This window comes from Falco cherrug, chromosome 9, assembly GCF_023634085.1.
Source record: "Falco cherrug isolate bFalChe1 chromosome 9, bFalChe1.pri, whole genome shotgun sequence".
Taxonomy (NCBI): Eukaryota; Metazoa; Chordata; class Aves; order Falconiformes; family Falconidae; genus Falco; species Falco cherrug.
Genome location: NC_073705.1, coordinates 21,364,381 through 21,385,025, shown reverse-complemented (window position 1 = coordinate 21,385,025; position 20,645 = coordinate 21,364,381). Strand labels below are relative to the sequence as shown.

The following is a 20,645-nucleotide window of genomic DNA, read 5'->3' as shown; positions in this document are numbered from 1 at the left end:
AGTTTCTGCTGGGAACTTTCAATCAGTGCTACTTAGCGTAGGGAAAAGAATGGTCATTTGAAAACAACCCTTTCTGACAGTTTTAAAGTTGATCTCTTCAAATGAATATAAACTGATGGAACTGGTTTGTATGATGCATACACCTATGAAAAGAAAAGAACCACTTGTCTGGAGTATATTCCAAACTCTGTGTTATCCTCAACCTAAACATTTCACGTAAGAAATATACAGTGTGTGTTTTGTGAATGTACTGGAAACCCCATTCACAGAAAGACCATGTAGTCTTGTAGAACAGATTTGACGGCACTTACTCATAAAAGATTACATTCCGCTGTATCTCAACTGGAGTTTGACAAAGACTTGAAAAGCAGGTGTGGGTTTTAAAGAGATTAAAATATTTTATTGCAACACTGAAGATAGGCAAATAGCTATCAGCCATTTTATTGTGTTAACAATTAAAAACATTATTTTATTGTACAAGAAAAGCATGTTTGTCATGAGATCATTCAGCATTTTCATTCACTCTGAGAATGTTTTTTTTTCTAAAGTATCTTTATTCTCCCAGGGTCCCTGATTGCATGCAAATTAGCAAAGTCATATAATAAAAAAAAATCCAAAACAACCTTACATAATGGCCACACTTAAATACCAGAAGTTTGCCGACACATCTCAAACCAAAGTTTCAGAATAACTATTACAGCTTTCCAGTTGAAAGCTACAGAAATAGCATAATATGTCTGATAACTACATTTTGTTAGTTGTTGGCAAGTGAAAACGTTTTAATAATGACCACTGTATATCAGATGAGATGTTTTATCACCTGTTCACGTTACGATCACTTCATGAAAAAGCCAATTCTTTTAAACCTTCTTCTCCAATTTAATTTTTGAAATCTTACTTAGAGTCAGAAAATGTTGAATGGCTTGTTTTACCCCTAAATGTGATTTATATTCGATGAAAAATAAACAGCTAAGCACTGTTCTGGAAAGTAAGCCCCAGTGAAGTTCTAATTGTCAGGATTCCACATCCACCCCCTCAGTCTGTGGATTCTGCTGAGGGAAACTCAGCAGCTATGAAATACTGTTCAAAATATGAGATAGACTGTCCATGGCAGCATGAGTTCACTGCTTCAGTTCCTCTCTGTACTTGTATTTTTATATAAAGTCCTGAAACTACTTAAATCAAATTTGTGCACATATAAATAACACTTACACAAATACAAATTTCAAATATTTACTTCCATTCATTACATTCCTATGAAATGTAATGAAATTCTAGTTTACCTATACAAAAAAATGGTTACCTGTATGTTGTCACTATTAAACATGATATCTAAAGAAAAGGACCAAATTCTAGATATATTAAGGCATGAAGATACCATTAGTGAAGAGCACTCAGATTCATCTGATTTGAAAAATCTTCATAGCTGCTTGCTCTCTTTATAGTTAGAGTCCCCTCTCATCTTCCCAAGTCAAAAACATGTGGACAAGTTCAGAACAGGATATGGAAATTTTTTATGTGTAAAATCTGCAGCAATAATTATTTTCTAAATAATCTAGAGAGCTGGAATCCTGATGGTAAGAATTTTAGTTTGGGATCGCTTTAATATATGTTCATTCTTTAAGCGTAATAACTTTCACAGTATTCATCTAAATTATAAAATCATTATGTATCTAATTTCATTACCAGTTTTTTAAAAGTATCTGAAAGGTTTCTTGAAATAAAGGAAAAGTCTCTGTTAAAGGTAATTAACAATCCCTTTCTTTTTTTAAGTAAAGTTATCCTATCCAGAATGCTTGACATTACTGGGGAAAATTAAATAAATGAACCTTATTTTTTCAGTCTCTAAGGTGCAGCATTACCTGAAAAGCTGTAGTTTACCACTACTTATTTCAAATAATCTCTGAAGTATGAAATACCTATAGCTGGTTTAGGTGCTTGTAGCAAATAATGGCAAAATTCGTGTTGTCTACAGGTGACCAGAACTTCCTACATTGCCTTCAGCTGTACCTGCTTGTTAATTACTAACGATGAAGAACAAAGCTGGCAAAAACAGGCCTTGCAGAACTTGGGTTTGCATCACTCAGGGCCACGTGCTGTTTCAGCTTTTCCTTATTTAATGCTATTTCACTTTCAGAATGAATGCTTATATTTCTATATGTCTACATACGCCACCACATGTGGCCTTTTCTATGGCTATAGATATTTCTGATGTAAAATATCATCATCATATATGTGTAGTTGGAATTCTAGTGACTGAAGTGGATTGTGATGCTGAAAGGGGACTGTTACTGCAGGCTCCATTGATACTGCCTTGGTCGCATAAGTTGAAGGTCAGTCATGTTTTGGTAAAAAACATCTCTTTGCACTTCTTGATATGTTGAAAACTTTCTTTTTCTGAAATTAGAAAGCAAGGGTGGGAATGACAAGCAAAGAGAAAAAAAACACAAACAACCCTCTTTAAAACATACCGGAAGCATATGTCTGTGCGTATATGTATATATGGAATTATGTAATTGGTTTCACAGCTGATCTAAATCAACATTTTCTCAGTTTCCTCACATATTGTACTGAATAGTATGAAGACTTTAACTGAATCAGTGACATTTATGTGTATACTAATGGTCATTTCTACAGAAATAAAACCTTAAATGTATTTGTCCTTCTGAGTGAGGATATGGAAGTCTGTTTGAAATGCTGTATACAGATAGTTATCAGTTGCTGTCAATTATTATCAGCTGGGTATCAGTGTTTTCAGCATGTCAAAGACAGAGCATAAAGTGAGAGAAGTGTTCCATTCTTTTGTATCCTCTGTTTTTCGGTATTTTTCCTGTCACAGTTTTTACATGCAAGGGCTAGAGTTAATAATACAGAAAGAATAATTTGGATTTTGAGAGAATTGTTACTCATGTAACAAAAACTGTTTACCTTTCTATGGTATCATCAAAACAATGCTTAGCTATGTTCTTTTCCAATTTTAGCAAATGCTTTCTTTTAAAGGACCTTTCATTAGATAAGAGACAAGAAAATAATAAGATGGAGCTCTTCAAATATGCTTCCAGACCTAGAAGCTATCTTAAACATCATATTCTACTGAACGTCTGACTAACTTTCCAGGTTAGTATTTATCAAAAGTCCTTGTTATGATTTTTAGGGGTTAATGTGAAAGAGTTTATTTTTTCCTGTGAAGTCCTAAAGCTCTTCTGAGATATTCAATTATAAAATATACTTCAGAAAAAAAATAACAGTTTAGGAACAATGTTTAGGATAACCAGTATGGATGTTCTTATGACAGAATTCTACCCAAATTGCCTGTGTCCTAAAGCTTTCTCTCAGACATGACATCTGTTAATATTCCTGCAAGTCTCCTTTTCCCTTCTTCTCAAAGCACAAACAGCCAAATGGTCAGGTATAAAAATCTTTCTAAATGTATTAACATAGGTAGTTTTCTTTCTGCTTTTAAATAGATGGCTGGAATATGGCAAATTATTTTTCTGCTTTAAGTTTACTAACTGAATACTTAGGAATGATAAAATTAACCTTACTAATGACATAGGTATACTGAAGATTAATTAATTAATGTTTAGAAAGTACTCAGAGCTCTTTACTGATCTAAAAATATCAGTCACTGTATGAGTGCTAAGTATATTTTAGTTATTAGGCTATTTAGTATCAGATTTATTTAACAGTGCTAGATGTTGTAATTTTCTATACCACATCTTGAGGCATAATTAAAGAGAAAAAGAACATAAACATTTGCTGGCAGATATTAAATAATTCATGCTCTGTGGCTTTTCACCCAGTAACAATCACAATATTTGCTTTCAGTTTCTCCTGTTGAGGTCATAGTCCCATTGTTGTTAAATCATGTTACTAATCCACTCAATTTACTGATATCTTTGATTAATCAGGTTTCTCAGATGTCTGATTTTATGTTATTTGTTCTTTGGTTTTCTTCTTCAAGTAGCCATTCTTTGTGGAGCGCCTTCTGCTTCCTTCAGTTGCCCAGACCATAGGATCCCAAAGGCTTCCCACTATTTTGCTGTTCATTGTAGTCTGAAAATGTCAGTGATTGTACCATTTTAACCATGTTGAAGAATATTGGGGATAATGCATTTCCATGCCTTAATCCCTCATTTATATTAAATGGGCCAGAGATTTTACACCCTTTTCATGCTCCAACTTTTTCACTGCAAATGGTGGCAATGCCTTTTTGAAAATGTTTTATGAAGTTATGAATTCATCCAATGTAGCTCAAAAAGGCCATGATATAGCATCAAAAGATTTCTCAAAAATCTGTAAGTCTCTGTATTCATTCTGATTGTAGCCTTATATCTTATCAAATATCTCATGAAAATATTAAATATTTGATAGAAGTCTTTTCCAGAATATCCACCACTGTTATTGAACTGCTCTTGGGTTTTTTTGGTTTGGTTTTTTTGTTTGTTTGTGTTTTGGGGTTTTTTGTTTGGTTGTTTGGGGTTTTTTTATTATTTGTTGTTGGTGGTTTTATTTTGTTTGGCTTTTTAATAAAAGTAAAGCCTTCTGAGAAAGCTTTATAGACTTTAAGAAAAAGACAGGCGCCACACTAGCTTCTATATTGCATTTATGGAAACCACCTTCCATTGCTCTGAAACTTTTCCAGATATCGGAAATCAGCAGCATTATTCTGTACAGCCTTTGGCTTTGTGTACCTCCTCCTGCTTTTAATAATTTAATGGCAAGCCTCTCAACACATGGTGCCAAGCTCTTCCCAAAGGGTTGTAATTGCCTCTTGGATCTCTTCAGAGCTGAGCTCCACAAACAGCTCAGTTCCATCCCTCTGTAACTTCCTCTTTTGAAAGTAAAAGATTTCCATTGTTCAGTAGATTTGCAAGAGAATGGTACCGTTTCCTTGCAGCCTTCCCAGGCAGGAGCATTCCTGCTCCATTCTCTCCACCATACTCTTCAAATGTTGGCTTTTACATTGGCTTTTTTTCTTGGCATTTGCTTTTGATTCAGTCTCACCATGAAACTGATCCAGGTTCTGAAGGCATGCAGTTCTCACTGCGTGCTGATCCTGATTCCTTTCTAAATTCTTCTATCATTCTTCTTGGTCTTCAGCATTTCTGCCGTATCGCTGATCATCTTACGCTTAGTATCAGCATCATCTGCGCACTTCATAGAAAAATCGTTCAAAGCTTCAAACCTGTCCTTAGCTGCTACTCAGTGATCCCTGAATCCCTCAGAATTTGAAAGCTTTATTTGTAGCATATATGTTTACCGTGACTCTGCTGGGACAAGGCTGCACGGGCCTTTGAAGTTTTAATATCCAGCCAGTTGTCCCCATTTCCCTGCACTGCATTGTGGCTTCTCTTGTACCATATGCATTCAAAACGTTCCATGTCCTCAGTGTCCACCCTTTCCTTAGACCTCTGCAGTTTTATCTGCTTTTCCAAGACTTATTCAAGTGTTTTCTAAGAATTTATACTACTTTGTGAAGAAAAGGTCTTCAAATCCAAGCAATATTATTTGAATATGACCCCACTCCTTTAGCCTGCCCCATTTTTTACAGTCAGCAGAGTTTTTGGATCAGATGTGTACGCAATGTATTGTGTTATGACGAGATCCAGGCAACCCTAGCCAGAGCAGGTGTTCAAAACAATTCTCTGATTTCTATAGTACTGTAGATCTGAGGGCTGTTTTGTGCAGTACTTGGAAGGCGAGGGGGAATGCTTGAGACATTTAAGTATTTTAAGTTAATTAAACATATTGCTGTATAGATATCCTTGTCTTACATAACCCGATTGCCCTTTTATACAGTTTGCCTCCCAGTCCCATCAAAAGGAAAACGTACAGTGTTATGGTCCCTTCACCACTGAGCCCCTGATATTACTAATGGTAGACTTCATGTTATTAATTTTATAAACTAATCCATCTTTAAAAAGGGGCCTTTAAAATTGTATGGGTCAATAGTGTCTCAAAATTGAAGCATTTGGAACTTTTTATTTACTCTGTCTTTGCTCAACCTTGTGTTACAAGAAACTGCCTTTGTTATAAAAATTACCAACCCGAAAGGAGGCTCTGAAGCTCAGCTGGCTTTTGTTTCCTTTGCAAAACCTTGCTTTGATGGTAAACAACATAGAATTGCAAAGGTTTCTTTATTTCTGCGCCTGTAACAGTGTGATGTGCAAGCAGTAGTTTTGCTCTCCGAGATGATCAACTTGTTTGGTTTATAGACTTGAAAAATAAAAGTCCAACAGAAAGGGCATCAGTAGCTGTACCTATACAGATTATGATATCAACAAGAAAACTGACATCATTAAACTCCAAATAAGTAAAATCTACACCAGTAAATATGACATTTTGCTTTCTGATGTTTCACTTGATTGTTAGGAGTGCGATAAACATGTGAAGTTCTGCTCCACAGGAGAAGAGACAATGTGAAATGCTAATCTAACTCATATTTACCCCAAATGGTACATTTGTGCTTGCTCACACACACACACGTGTGCTCGCGTCTCACTATAGAAGTGTCAGTTGAGCTCAAAGTCTGTGTTTTTGCTTGCAAATATGTGTGATATCTTTCCGCATAAAGAGCGCAGTATCCTCCAGGGGCTTGGGGAGTTTTCTGACTTTCCGTTCTAGTTTTACGTATATTGTAGCTTTGTAGGGTCTGCTTTATGAGTGGATACCCTCCATAGTTATCCAGGAGGAGAATGAGCCCCAATAAAATCTTTGAAATCTTCAGGCTTCCAGTTAGACAGAAATTCACAGTTATGGACTGAAAAAGGACCAAGCAAAGTGGATTTAGCATAAGAGGCTAGATGTGCCACCCAAGTCCTTCAGGTGCCAGAGCACTAAGGCCAGAATGTAATATTTAGATCAAGTTCTTTAATGGATCTTAGAAATCACCCATCTGAGCTATGTCAGCAAAAATTCATTGATGACAGAGTAATGGCACAGGTTTATAGGAACTGGGAACAAGCCCAAAGCTTTCCTGTAGGGTACAGACTCTTCTTTTAAAAATTTATTACTATACTGTTTATCCTTTCTGTTTATTGGGATCATCTTGTTATATCAGCTGCACACATTGTATTACATTGCATCAGGGTTTTGTATGCCAGAGGTTGTAAGGATGTGCTTATAGAACGTAACGTAGTAAGGTGCAGATGTCTCTGGCTAAGTCTAGGTGAGTTAGTCTGGGTACCAGAAGGGCACAGCTGCACCAACACCGTACTGCACCCCTGCTAATAGCTTACTGCTCTGCAGAGCTAATTATCTCAGTGAGAGAGCGCAGGATACTGGCACTGCGACAAGCCAGCTTGTTCCCAGCTAGCTCAGATAGTTCTGCACAGCGTTTAGTTTTGCTGCCTAGTTTCAAACTTAGCAACGCTTGCTGGATTAGCCTTAGTGCCAAAGCGATGTAAACAGCCTCACTCCAGGAATACACTCAATGCTATTGAGTGACATTTTTCTGCAGGATTTCTTCCATGAGCTGGTGAAGCAAAACAAATGTTAAGATATTCATATTAGTAAGTATACTGTGCCCTTGAAAAAAGTCAGTTATTCCTTCTCCTATGAAAGCTGGCACTAACTGCGGAACGTGAGTCATAGCTTAAAAAAACAACAGTCAGAAGAACCATGTGCCAAGGAACAAGCAACCAAGGAATAGCAAATATTCCTATTCCTTGGATTCCTTTTGAGCCAGGTTTTATGAAAGTTTGTTGCCTTTTTGTCTGTTGCTTCAAGCTGCACAGTTACTCTCAGTACCTACGTGTCTGACATTTTGTGAGGTGCCTCTGAGTAAAACACTCCAGCTCAACCATTATTTAAATTTGTATCAATAACAAAAAGCTTGCTTTCTTTCTCGGTCAATGTTGGCATATGCAAAGCAAATTGAAAGCTATGATCAACATAATAAACTGAAACATCTTTTGCAGTCAGCCATTACCTTGCTGCTTTATTTCCCCCCCCACACACTTTAGATAAACAATCTACAATGTGTTTACTGAGGCTTGTAGTGATATCCCTCAATGGTATAGGCGAGCCTACTTTTATTCCAGCAGACACAGAGAATAGGCCCACGGTGCACAGTGCGTGCAAACCCCTTTGAAACCTAAGATTATTTGTTCTCTGACTGTTCTAAGGTAATTAAGGAGCATTGCATGTTTCTCAATTAATGATTCCTCATTCAGCTGGGGATCTTTGATGCTAATTTGTTTTAATCAGGACAGAGACTGCTAAAAAACTAAACAATTCAGTGAAGAGGAACTAGGAATTTTTAATCAAGTGGAAAAGATCTAAATGCTATGAGGGACACATCCATCATAAGTTTTCACTTCTTGTTCATTTAACTTTGTTCTTTCATGTCTCATAAAATGCTGCGTTAATCAATGCAAGAAATTTTGTTTATATGAAGAACGGGCAGTATTTTTTCCTCCAGCTGTTGTGAACATTTGTGCAAAAATGAGGAACTGGAACAAGTTCTATGACATTAAAAAGCATTCACTACTGGTTCTTGGTTGTGCACTGAAGTTGTAGTTTCATGTTTTGTCACACATCGTATAGAAAGTTGCTCATTGTTGTTATCTTCATATGCTAGTGAGCCACTGAAAAAAAAAATGCTGGTTTTGTGGGGGATAAGATTTTCTCCATTTAAATGTTAATTTTAAAATTTATTTTGGTATCATGCTACATGCATATGTTGGGCAAGGTGACTTCTGCAATCTTCTGCACATGGAATTAGTATTTCAAATGCTGCAGCCCATGCTACGTGAAATCACAGGGTTTCTGAGTAGACCATGTATATGCTTGATAAAATGATGGTTTATTCCCAAGTGCCTTTATTTCTAGCACTGAAGCAAAAGCACTTGACAGTTCTGCCTCTTCCAGCTGCTTTACCATGCTAGACTTCATGCCTTCTACCATGCAAATAGTACCAATGTGCATCTTCTACTCCCACGGTTTCAACAGAGGCGGGGTGCTCCCAAGCCTTGGCTTCCAGGAATATTCAGCCATCTGACAGAGTTAAAGCCGTGAAGGAGACACCCAAGTCCCAAAAGTAGATCTAGTATAAGCAGTAATTTGGCACTTGTTCAATTCAAGGCAAATAGTAGGTGCTAAGGAATTTCTAGATCAAAAAGAGAGGCATTTAATTACTTTGAGGGTTTTGTTGTTAGGAAACATCCTCAGATTGCTAATTCTCATGTGACCCCCAGCATCTTCCCAATTACTGCTTTTAATGCACAAATTCTGTTCTGGACTGATACCTAACTTCTAGTTCTGAATCGGTTCCTGGCAAAGTGCTGTGTACTAAGCTCTAAATGACACCAAAATTATGCAGAGAGTCAAGAAATCTAAATGGCTTCCCACATCCTTACCCTTCTTTCTTTGTGACTGTGAACCATTATGTTTATTTTGTAGTTCAGGAGTCCAAATCAACAAAAATATCCTGTTAATAACTTTCATCCTTAAGATAGGTCATTAGGAATTTATCCAGTTCAATAGCAGTGGACTCTCAATTTTCTGTAGGGTTTTTTTTTTTTTTTCAGCAAGCTTAAATACATCACAGCTAAAAGTAGAATTCTTTATGTTAAATGATTCCTGTACAAATGGAAGCACAGCTGTCTAAGAGTTTTCTATAGAAAGATGGCTTTTTTCACTCAAAATCTGTCCATGCACTATGAAACACAGTTCAGATGTTTGAACTTATGCTAATTGAAAGATCAACATTTTTCTTTCTTCAGTGAGTACCCTGCTCTTTTTGTCTTGAAGATGGCTCTCCCATGTGCAAAAAATGAGCTGTAATTATGCCCAGCTCAAGGCAATCTCAGGATCTAAAATATCCTGCCAACCAGTGTGTTCTCAATCTGCCTTGTTAGTTCACAAAATCGTGCATGTGCCTTTGCTACAGTCTCAAACCTGATAATGTCACATCATTGGGACAGGAAGCATTCTCTGATCTTATCTGAAGTGACACTTGCAATTTCAAGTTCTAGCTTGATGAGATCACATTGTCAGGGCTCCACGTAAGTGTGATCTTTCCTGATTTGCAATTGTATCTGTTCTGAATGGTCTTTACACTGTTGAAGCAAAAACATATGATAATGTATTTTGTCAGATGTAAGGATAATGAAAGGGTGACTTCATGTTTCCACTTTTAGAAAATCCAGTTCATGTGACTAAACTCAGTTTTCTCACCAGTTCCACCCCATCTGTCTAATTCTATTTGCACCTGGAAACTCTAGTACCCACAAAAAATGAGCAAGTCAAGGTAGCTCATCTCCTTCATAAAACAGATGAGCCTTATTACCTTTGAACCTCTACTAATTCCATGAAGCTCAGGGCTATAAAATGGTTTGCACATGCTAGAGTTGTTAAAACATATATTATGCCTTAAGTAAAAATATTTAACATCGTAAAAGCCTGTAAAGTTGAAGAATACTTAAATACCTACATTGTGTTATTGGCAATAAGAAAGTCTGTAATATTTAAAACCAGGAGACTCTGCAGGCACATTTCAAATGTTTTTATTCATGATATTAATTTTTTTCAGATGTATGTTATACAGGAAGGAAAGAGCTGTTGTGAATGCTATATTTCCCTTTTTACCATATAGATTACTGAATCCTGTAACACAAAGTAAAAATAGAAAAGGGAAGAAATATCTCATATAGCTAGCCTATTAAGACTCCAGCAGTTTCTGAGCAAAACTATGGTGGTAAGGGGTAAAAACTTAAAGCTTCAATCCCATTTAATATGCATTATGACAGAGCCTGACATCAATGCAGACAACTAAGACAAAGAACACGTTTTGACCTCTCTTTTAAAAATGACATGGTAGCACATTTATTTGTCTGGATTGTGGCATATGAATCATAGTAACAAGCAAGACAAACCACAGCTATTTGACTAAATTACTGCAAAGTCAAAAAGTGAAATAATATTTATTTGTCCATTTAAAGTGCCAAAAATAGAAGGCAATAAGAGTCTAGAGCATTTGACTTTCTTGAATAATAAGGTGAGACTGGAGTCTTGGTCCTGGAAGAGTGGAGATAGAGGACTTCCTTGGCAAGTAGTTTTGAAATCCATACGAAACCTTTGACAATTATTTTCTCCAGCTGAATAGTCATATCCAAGCCAGAGGAAACACAATTTCTAGTTTATTAGTTATTCCTGTATTGCCATAATAATTCTATCCTTCCTACAACAAGATTAGATAAATATATGGTTTTGTTGTATATCACATGCTGATATGACCCAGATAAATCACTAAAAATTAAACGTATAATGTTGAATTTGGACTGACTAATCCTAGACAAATACTATTTCTTTAGTAATGAACCCAAGCCCAACATGCATTGTATTGTAAGGGAAGTGACAGTTCTGCCAAAACCCGACATAACTTGCAAGACGCAGGCTCATGTGAGATTACTGTGTACTGTGCTGACTAAGAAAGGACAGAATTAGGTTATTGTGATGCTACCATATATATTAAGCCATTTCCAAGATAAGATGCATATGTAGTGCTGCCTCTGTGCATCCGTTCCAGAGTCAAGTGCTCTCCGAGTCTTGCTTGTGTCTTGGGGAAAAAGTAGGCAGATTCCTTTCTCTATACAACACATAGAATGTTAAAAGTTCTTGTACTGAATATTATCATGTATTTCTCACAAAGCTACTCAGCTTAATACATTTGAAGGAGAAAGCTGTCTTGCATTATTTCTAAGGGACTGGATTTCTTCTAGTTGCACAATATTATTTTTTATTTATTCCCATGCTGATGTTCAAACTTTATGACTGGATAGTCTAAAATGTTATTAGACAGTAAAAATAGCTTCCAATCTATTGCCTGGTCAGCTAGATTTTTATTGTTTAAAACAGTTTAACCTTTCCCTACCATTTTATGGTGTATATAGAGCTCATTTCAAACCCTTTCATGCTTTGACTGAAAGATGTATTTAGTAGATAGATTTCAAAAGTATTGTGATTGAAAATCTGCATCCTATGGAGATATTTGCAGTAGTCTATTCTTGGCTTAATGCTAGTTGTTCTTTAGCAATGATCTGGAAGAAAATGCAAAATCTCTGATGGTAAATACTGCAGATGACATAAAAATTAGTGGAGTGGTAAATAATGATGGACCAGATCATTTCTATATTCTGGATTTGCATCATTCTGTAAGGTGAGCTCATCTGAACAATATGCATTTTAGTACAGTCAAATACAAAGTCATATGCCGGGGAACAAAGAATTCCAATCACACATACAGAATAGCAGAAAAGTACCCTTGAAATACAGTGATGAAGATTTAGAGCTTGTGATAGGTAGTGTCTGAATATGAGTTCCCTGTACAATATAATGGCTAAGAGAAAAACATTAGTTTTGAATGGGTAAGCAGTGAATGTCAAGCAGGAGGGAGATGAGTTCATGGTACGACTGAGATAATTGCTAGCATTCTTTGTCCAGATCTTGTTTTCACCCATTAAGAAAAATCTGAAAAACAGAAAAGGTTCAGAGAAAAACAAAAGAATGATTCTGAACCTGGAAAAAAAAATCCAATGATGTGTGACTTAAGAAAATTAATCTACCTAATTTATCTAAGAGTAGGTAAATAGGTGAATTGACACCAGTCTTCAATATCTACATAAAATAGCTGTTTTAAGATTGAAAAGAAATGGGAATACATCACTAAAAAAGGGTAACAGTATCTAGTGGATGGAAGCTGGAGCTAAACAAATGTGGACTTAAAATAAACCACGCAGTCTTTTAAAGCTGAGGGCAATTGATTACCAGAACAATTTATCCAGGATCAGAATGTATTTTCACCCTCTGATTATCTTTTTTTAAAAATGTGCTATTGTTTAAACAGAAGTTAATTTAAAATAGATTATTGTAACGATCCCTTTGGTTTTACAATCCATTAAGGCAACATTACAAATCTCCAAATATGACCCAGAATGCAGACTTTTGTTTGAAGAAGAAAATGTTTACAAAATGAGAGACCTATAGGAATATGTGCTTGATTCATTATAAACCTCCAAGAGAAGTGTTTCAAAGAAACGGTGATAGCTAGTGATAGCTGCAACCCAAATATTATGCATCAGAATCTAAAAGGGAAACTAGAATAGCAGTGACATAACTTTGTTAACAGTCTAAGACATCCCAAAATCCCGAAGGAAAATAACTGGGAAGGTACCGCACTAAGAAGTGAATGCTGTAATAGCATAATTATTGGCATATTGCTTATGATACATCTTGTTTATTGCCCTTTTTAACTTGCCCCTGACTTTCTCTTTTACCACTGAAACGTAGCCAAGACTGTGACATAAAGCTATAGCCATTAGATGAAAGAGTTCTGATGAGACATTATTTGAAATATTGATATCGCTGCTCTGTATTTCTGTGGCTTGTCGTGTGAAAGAAATGAAGAAAAATATTAGTGAGGCACTAGCAAATGTTTGACTCTCTAGTAATGCTCTGTACTAAGTCATGTGAAAACTGCTCCCATTGCTGGAGACACACAAGGTAAAAGATATTAGTATGGTAATGACACCAGAAAGGGTCAAAGGATGAAGACATAATGAGAACAGTTGTGTCAGAAGGATGAATAGGTGTGGTCATTAATTTCAGTTGAAGAGGCAAAAATGTAGATTCTGGCAAGATTTAGAGGACAAGTAGAGGCTGAATATGATGCAATAGCTATAGGACAGACAAGAGTAGAACACATTTGGGTAAGGCAAGAGAGAAGAGAAACACTCACCCTGCAGGTAGCATTTATTCTTTTTTACAGGGTAACACCTCATTCTGCTACAGGGTGAGCTCAGGGACAGAAAAGGAAAGAGAGCTGCCAAAAGGCAGACTGCTTTTGTCTACAAGGTGTAGCTTTTCAAAAACTGTTCACCTCGGTCGATTCAGGGTAGCATCTGTTTCAGAAGAAATGGTGGTAAATGCAGTGACTGAACCACTTGTGAAAGAAAGTGCTTAAGTACAGAAACTTGGGTGAGATAAATTTCCTGGACTCAAGAACAGGAGCAGCAACAAGGGGGAGTTTATCATTTCATACCTTTCCTCTTGCTTTAGAGCCATTATTAACACTGCTAGGTAAGAAGAATGTATAGAAAGGAGGGGCAGGGATCCCATCAGGGTACCATCACAACAACCCTGAAATCCTACTGAGTGTATATGTTGGTTTTATAGCATTGTTATGCATGATACTTGCCTAATCATTTTTCTGGCTGAATACTTACAGGAATGTAGTAATCCTAGAAATGCAGTGAAGATGAGAGGATATGTGTATATATATATATATTAATGGCAAGGTCTTGAGCACTGATGTAACGGAAAGAATTATCAAAAAATCTTTGACATTCTGATAAAAGACACCCAAAAGCAAAGAGCTCAGTTTTTTTTAGTTTAAGCTCACACATTTCAATTAACGTTCAAATAACTCTTTCCTTCTAGGATGAACAGAAATGAGTTATTGATATACCAGGGAGGAAAAAAACCCTAAACTACTGGTTTTACCAACTGATACTAGGAAACTATCTCTTTTCAATATCTCATTAAATGCTTTCTCTTTTTCTATTTGTCAGGGCCTCAGTTCAGCAAAACATTTAAATGTCTGAGGTAACTTATTCTGTTCAACGAAACACACAGTTTCAAACTTACCCATATGTCCCATTGACATTAAGCACATACTTAAAGTTAAGTACACAATTAAAGGCTTAGCTGAGCTGGAGACTAAGCTCTTTATAAAAGAAGTTGGTTGCAAAGAGAAAATGAGCAGGGGTTCATTTCTACTTAGTTGCACTTTACAGCTAGATCTGTGTTTAAAGATTATGGTGCCTAGAAAGAAATAGTTAATCCTAATTCCTCTTGCAGCAGTCTCGAGACAGAGCCAGCTGCAAAGGAAGACTGATTGGAAAATTAGGATTTTAGGACTAGCACATCAAGGACCATCAATTCTAGTCACCCAAATACTGTAGACAACCATCTTGTTTGACCCTTGTTAGCTCTTCTTTGGGCCCAGCGACCAGGTAGATTGGGAACTGAGGAACTATGACCAGCTGCCTGCCCAGTTACCTGGGCCAAAACCAAGACTTTGGTGGCATTTTATAGACACTGGTATTTCTGGGAAAGATGTCACAGTAGTGTATAATCAGCAAGATACACCAATGTAACATACATCCCTTTAGACTGTGAAGTCTCTAACTAACTTCCATCTTGTGCTGTGCTCTCAGAGTTCTTTAGATTTAGGTGTGGTGCACACACATCACCATGTTTAGATAGTAAAGTAAAATAATTTAGAGCATTAAATTGTTGTTGCAGTTCTTGAAAAGTGTTTGGAAGAGATGGTAATTTTCCTTTTTGAACTGTCAGGCACTTTTCTCCTTAATTCCTTAAACTACAGATTGATATCTAAGTGTGTGTACGTGTTATCTCTAGACCTCATGCCTTTCTCCTACCCATTTATGATTAATATTATTAATTTTTGTCACATATCATCATTTTTCATATCACCTACAGGTTTCATATCACATACAAGTCCTTTCTTGTAATAAATAACATTACATATGTATGCTTATCTAATTTGATAAACAAAGGATTCCAAGAGAAACTCTATGCCACAACTGGATTCAGATAAATAGTCTTTTCAGCACTGCTGTGAGCATAAGTGACATTTTTGAACCAAAACTTAATAGAGAGCAACTGGAATAGCTGACTCCAGATTTTTTTGTGGAGATAAAATGAAACTTCAGTCTTCAGACAGTCCTATCATTGATTTTAGTGTTTTATCTCCCATGAAAACATCCCCCTCAAAAATCATTTAGCTGTGGATTTAGCAAAAACAGAAAGCAGATTTTGTCTGTTTCCAAGCTACTCCATTAATACAGTTATCTGACTTTATATTAGGGCATACAGATGCTAGCTGGAGAACAAACCCACTTCTAAGCTTGCTTAACCCATTTCTTACCTTGACAGGAAGAAATGTATTTAGTATGTATCCTTGGCTAGTCGCACAGAAAGAGCTTGGTGCTGGGAACAAAACAGATGGTGGGAAAATAAAAAAAAAAAAAAACAAATGGAATAAACAGTGGCATGAGGTGTCCATCAACCCGTAGCTCAAAATTCTGGATTCTCAGCAGCTTTGTGTGTGTCATTGTAGCCTGGCTGCTGACCACACAGTACAGTTTTTCCCTTCCTCCTGCCATCCACCCTCCTTACCTATCACGTTTACTTGAGCATAAGCGCCATTGCAAGCTTCATAGAATTTTCCCATGGGTTGCCAGTGTTCATCGAGTCCTGGGACAGGCCAGTGTGCACGGCCTCTGGGTGGTCCCATGCCTACAGCTGGGAAGGAGGAGCCAGGACAGGAAGACTGGTAGCTCTCTCTGTTGTGCTTTTTCCCCTGCTAGTGCAGACTTACTCCTATGGCCAGAAACCCTGTCCTCACTGGGGCCAGCGTCAGGTTCCTCTGAGGTGCTGTGTGTGTCCTGGCACGCGGGTCTGGCTGGCCTGTGTGTCAGCACCCAGCTACCGCTGTGTCAGCCCACTTGGCCCGCGTGCTGTACGCTGTGTGCCTCCTCGTAGGTTAATACAGCGCTGATAACCCCCGGGCCGTGCAGATGCTGGTGGCAAGGCCATGGAGCAAAGGCTGTCACTCTCTGGGGAGCCCAACAGAGTGCTCTGCTTGGCAGGGGTGCAGCAGCGTGTCACCTAGTCATGCAGCCTAATCCCTGCACATACTCAAAAAGTACTGCTTGTGAACTGCTGTTTAGGAGGACACCTTATCTTTAGACTGAAAACACTGTGGATAGGGACCGTGACCATGTGAAGCTTGCACCTCAGACTGATCCTGTGGGTACCTCCCATTCTTGGATGCCCCTCCAGCCGTGCAGTCAGTCTCTCAGAGCAGTGCTGCTGCACTGCAGGCTGTAAGCTGCCAGTGTGCCTGATCTAGCACGGTGGAATCATCCTACTGAAAATGAGCAGAGTGTGTGTCCTGTTTGTGCCATGGAATATGTGAAGATGCATACTACTAATGACATGTGCTTTGACTGTGTAGGTCTTATTAATCAGCCTTGTCAGATACACGGTGGTGTATATCAGGCATGAAAGCCTTACAGTATGGAACATGCAGATTTCATATACAGGTACATTGGCCAGGTCTTCTCCTTCCCTACCAGGGGCGTACAGGTTCAGTACTTGCCAAAAACCTTGGAGTACTGTTGAACGAGAGTGTGAGAAACCAGAGATCTGAACTGCGCAAACAGGAGCGCTACAACAGGACCATGTGGACAGTGCCAGGTAGCTTCTGTGCTGCTGCATGGGCTTGTAGGTCCGTTCCTGAATCACTCTGCTGCAGGAGCAGACCTTCAACATGCAGAATTTGCAGGCGCCTAGTTTCAGGAATGCGAAGAGATTGAAGCAGTGGAATGAATGTATAGATGCTCAGTAAGATAACAAGGGAACAGGATAAAAGCTCCTCTCTAGTTCCAGCTGAACACAGGAGGGAAGGAGGGAGGAAACAGAATTTGCTTATGAATGCATAGTAAAGCCTGAAGCGAGTTTACTGGATGAAGGAGTAGAGAATCTATTTGCATTAGCTTAGCTGTGTGTGGTTATGTTTGTTTAGTAATTGGGCAACTAAAACCTTTGGGAAGTCTTTCCCTAAGAGCAAGTTAAATGAAAGGCAGCATTTGTAGAACGAATATGTGCAGAGATGTGGAGAGGGGGAGGAGGAGGAGGGGAGACATCGAATTTGTCAGCGTTCTGTGGAGTGAGGTGGGAAACTGCTGCTCTGTTTAAATGTCTGATCCCACTATGGAAATTCTTCAATGCTGTTAAAAAAACATAGTTGGGACTGAATCTAATTGTCTAGTTACTAAAGAGGAGAAAATGGCGACTCTATTGGAAACAATGGTAATAAGGTGATAGCTCACCATCCTGCTGCAGGCTTTTCTTTGGTAGGGTCCTGATCCTCAGAGTTGCCGAGTACTAAGGCGATTTATACAGTGGGACTCCATATGGAAACTGATTGGACGAGGTCAGATTTTCCATGGTGACCTCTGCTATCATGACCAACTGGGTGCTGCCGCCGTGTATCACTCAATATGACCCACTATGTACATCTCTCCATTCTCCTGGAGCTGCCCCACAGCCAGTTGGTAGAGCTGGCATATTTGCCTGTTTGCTAAAGGTAAAATGTTGCAGATGAAAACAATTGCTTCCGTTTTGATGAAAAATTTATTGTACATCCTGTGCTAATTGTAACAGAGCCCTTGTGCTGCCTCCCTGCACATGCATCTCTTGCAAACCACTGCTTACTGCAACGCTCTTCACAGTGCCTGGCAGCTGGTGCTGTGAACAAAGAGGCTTATTGAGCACTTCTTGATGCTGGGCACTGCTCTGGTGGCTGGAGCTGAGAGAACCACAAGATGTTTCAGTGTTTGTTGATCACCCCCACTGCGCCTGACACTCTGTCCTGAGCTTGAACTGCAGCTTCCAGAGCTATAGTTCAGCTACCCTGTATAAAGCAGTAGGACAGCTGCTGCTTGTAGCTTTGAACTGTTACAGCACCATGGGCTCAAGGTAGCCTCCGAAAATCACCCGTGGATGATCCCCATGTCCCCATGGAGAGATAGATATCCATATTTCTCATCTCTCTCCTGTACCTGCAGAGTGTAAGGGTGGCGAGCAGTGAGCTGGGAGCACAGCTCCCCCTCCCCGCTTTGCAGAGCACAGACTGCTTCTGGCTTGCCCATGCCATTTTGTTTCACTTTGGTTTGTTTTCCCCTCGTCTAACCCCTTACAAAAAATTACTGAGGAGCTCTAAATCCTAGGGGCAAGCCATTCGGCTCAGTGCTTTGCTGCAGCCTGTGTTTGCCTAGTGCAGCAGAGCCTGTGTGCAGCCCGAGCTGCGTACAGTACGTGACAGATCTCAGAGCTGTACAATGCTGAGATCGTCCCGAGTATGTGAAAATAACCATCAGGCACCGAAGATCTCTGACAGTCAGTACACAACACCAAAACTGGTAGAGGGAGAACGCATATGAAAGTAAGTCATACGTAAAATTTAATATGGGGTGTTCTCTTTTTTTTTTTTTTTTTAAAAGATAGATACGCAGTTTCCATGGACACCCGTTTTTATCTTATAGTATGTTTCCTTTTATTAAATATGCATAACGAGGCTTGCTCAGGATGTGAAGTCTGGTGTTCGATTTTCTTTACATTGTCACTAGGGAATTCTAATAGGCAACCAGATTTCTGAAGACATTTAGGACAGTTTTACCTTTCTGCAAAGATGGCTTAACCCTTAGGAAGCCAGCCAGATATAGGGAAAGGACAAAGAATAGAGGGAAGGCAAACTCCGGTATGCAATGTGAAAAGCCCATCTACCCTTACCATGGTCCATTTTTCCCATTGGATTGGTCTTCTCTTTCAGCAGGCTTTCCCACCACTTAGTCCTTCTCTTGTTTTGCCTTTTTCCATAGGCTTCATTGCAGCAAATAGTTATTACTGATAAAATCTGATTGCCATGGCACTTGAGAACTTGAGGCTGCATGGGGAGCAGGTACGTGAGGCAAGAAAGACCAGTGCTTGAGGGGGGAGAAATTGGGAGTGGTGTTTTTTTATTATTATTAATTTATTTTGGAGGCATCTTGGCTTAGAAAAGGAACCTTTCAAAAAAGCAAAGGCCCCATCTGCTTTTTAAGATAGCCTGGGAGCTGCAGTGGTGTCCTACTTCAGAAAGCCTAAGCTGTGAGTTACACTGAACTTAATACAGTGCATAACCAAAGAGGAAAAAGTAGGTGTGTAGTGAGGTGGTGGTGTCTTTTTTGTTTAAATTTTAGTGCAGAATTATTTCATTTAGCTTGCTGATGAGGAGGAATTATAGGTGGCAGACAGTTTTCCTTCTGTTTTCCAGTTAGCACCAAAGTTCAATGTTCTGATTATCTTCAGCTTAAGGCACAGAACTCTTAAATGATCAGACTTACACATAGCTTATACCACAGATGAGTGCTTATGAATAGCTATCTTGCCCATGTGGAAACTTAGGTTTGGCCTTGAAGAGGGGGAAAAAGAAAAGGCTAGCTAAGAGATCTTGATTCACGTGATGGTATTTCTCATGCTTCTGTAAAGTCACAGAAGATGCAGAAAAAATGGTCATGTTGTTCTCTTCTTTCTGGGTTGTTTTTGTTTTGGTTTGGTTTTAAATTCAGATCCTTCCGTAAATTAATTTCTTCTTTGATGTTGAGGAAAAAGAACTGATGTCAAATTCAGCAAGATTATTAAAAGCTATTGATCCCACATTGTTCTGTGTTCAGGTCCCCACCTGGTCATCTGGTTCAAATTCATACTGCTTTTTACATTATAGCAGCCTTCTGGAATCAGGGAACGTGTATTTCTCTGTCAGGTCTAATGGTGAGAACATTGTCAGCGTCACACTAATGTGCCATTTAGAAGAGAGAAGGCAAAAAAATCAGAATTATTCTATCAACTTCACTTTACTCTTCCCATTAAAAAGGAAAAGTGTAGAGCAGGTTCCACACAAATGTCATCACTTATATCTGCTTATACTGCAAAGTCTTCTACGTGAAAGCTCTCATGAAGTTTTTATCCATTAGCCCCTTCTTTATCAGGCCCATTTTATATTATCTTGC

At 38.4% G+C, this 20,645-nt stretch overlaps 1 long non-coding RNA gene across 1 annotated transcript; it reads right to left on the bottom strand.

The window, feature by feature from the left end:
- Positions 1-10,520: 10,520 nt before the first annotated feature.
- On the bottom strand, positions 10,521-16,310 carry LOC129736743 (uncharacterized). The gene is made up of 3 exons (XR_008733761.1): positions 16,207-16,310; positions 15,956-16,017; positions 10,521-11,593 (listed from the first exon to the last, which is right to left on the bottom strand). It is a non-coding gene; the product is annotated as an uncharacterized LOC129736743 (long non-coding RNA).
- Between the last annotated feature and the right edge of the window lie 4,335 nt (positions 16,311-20,645).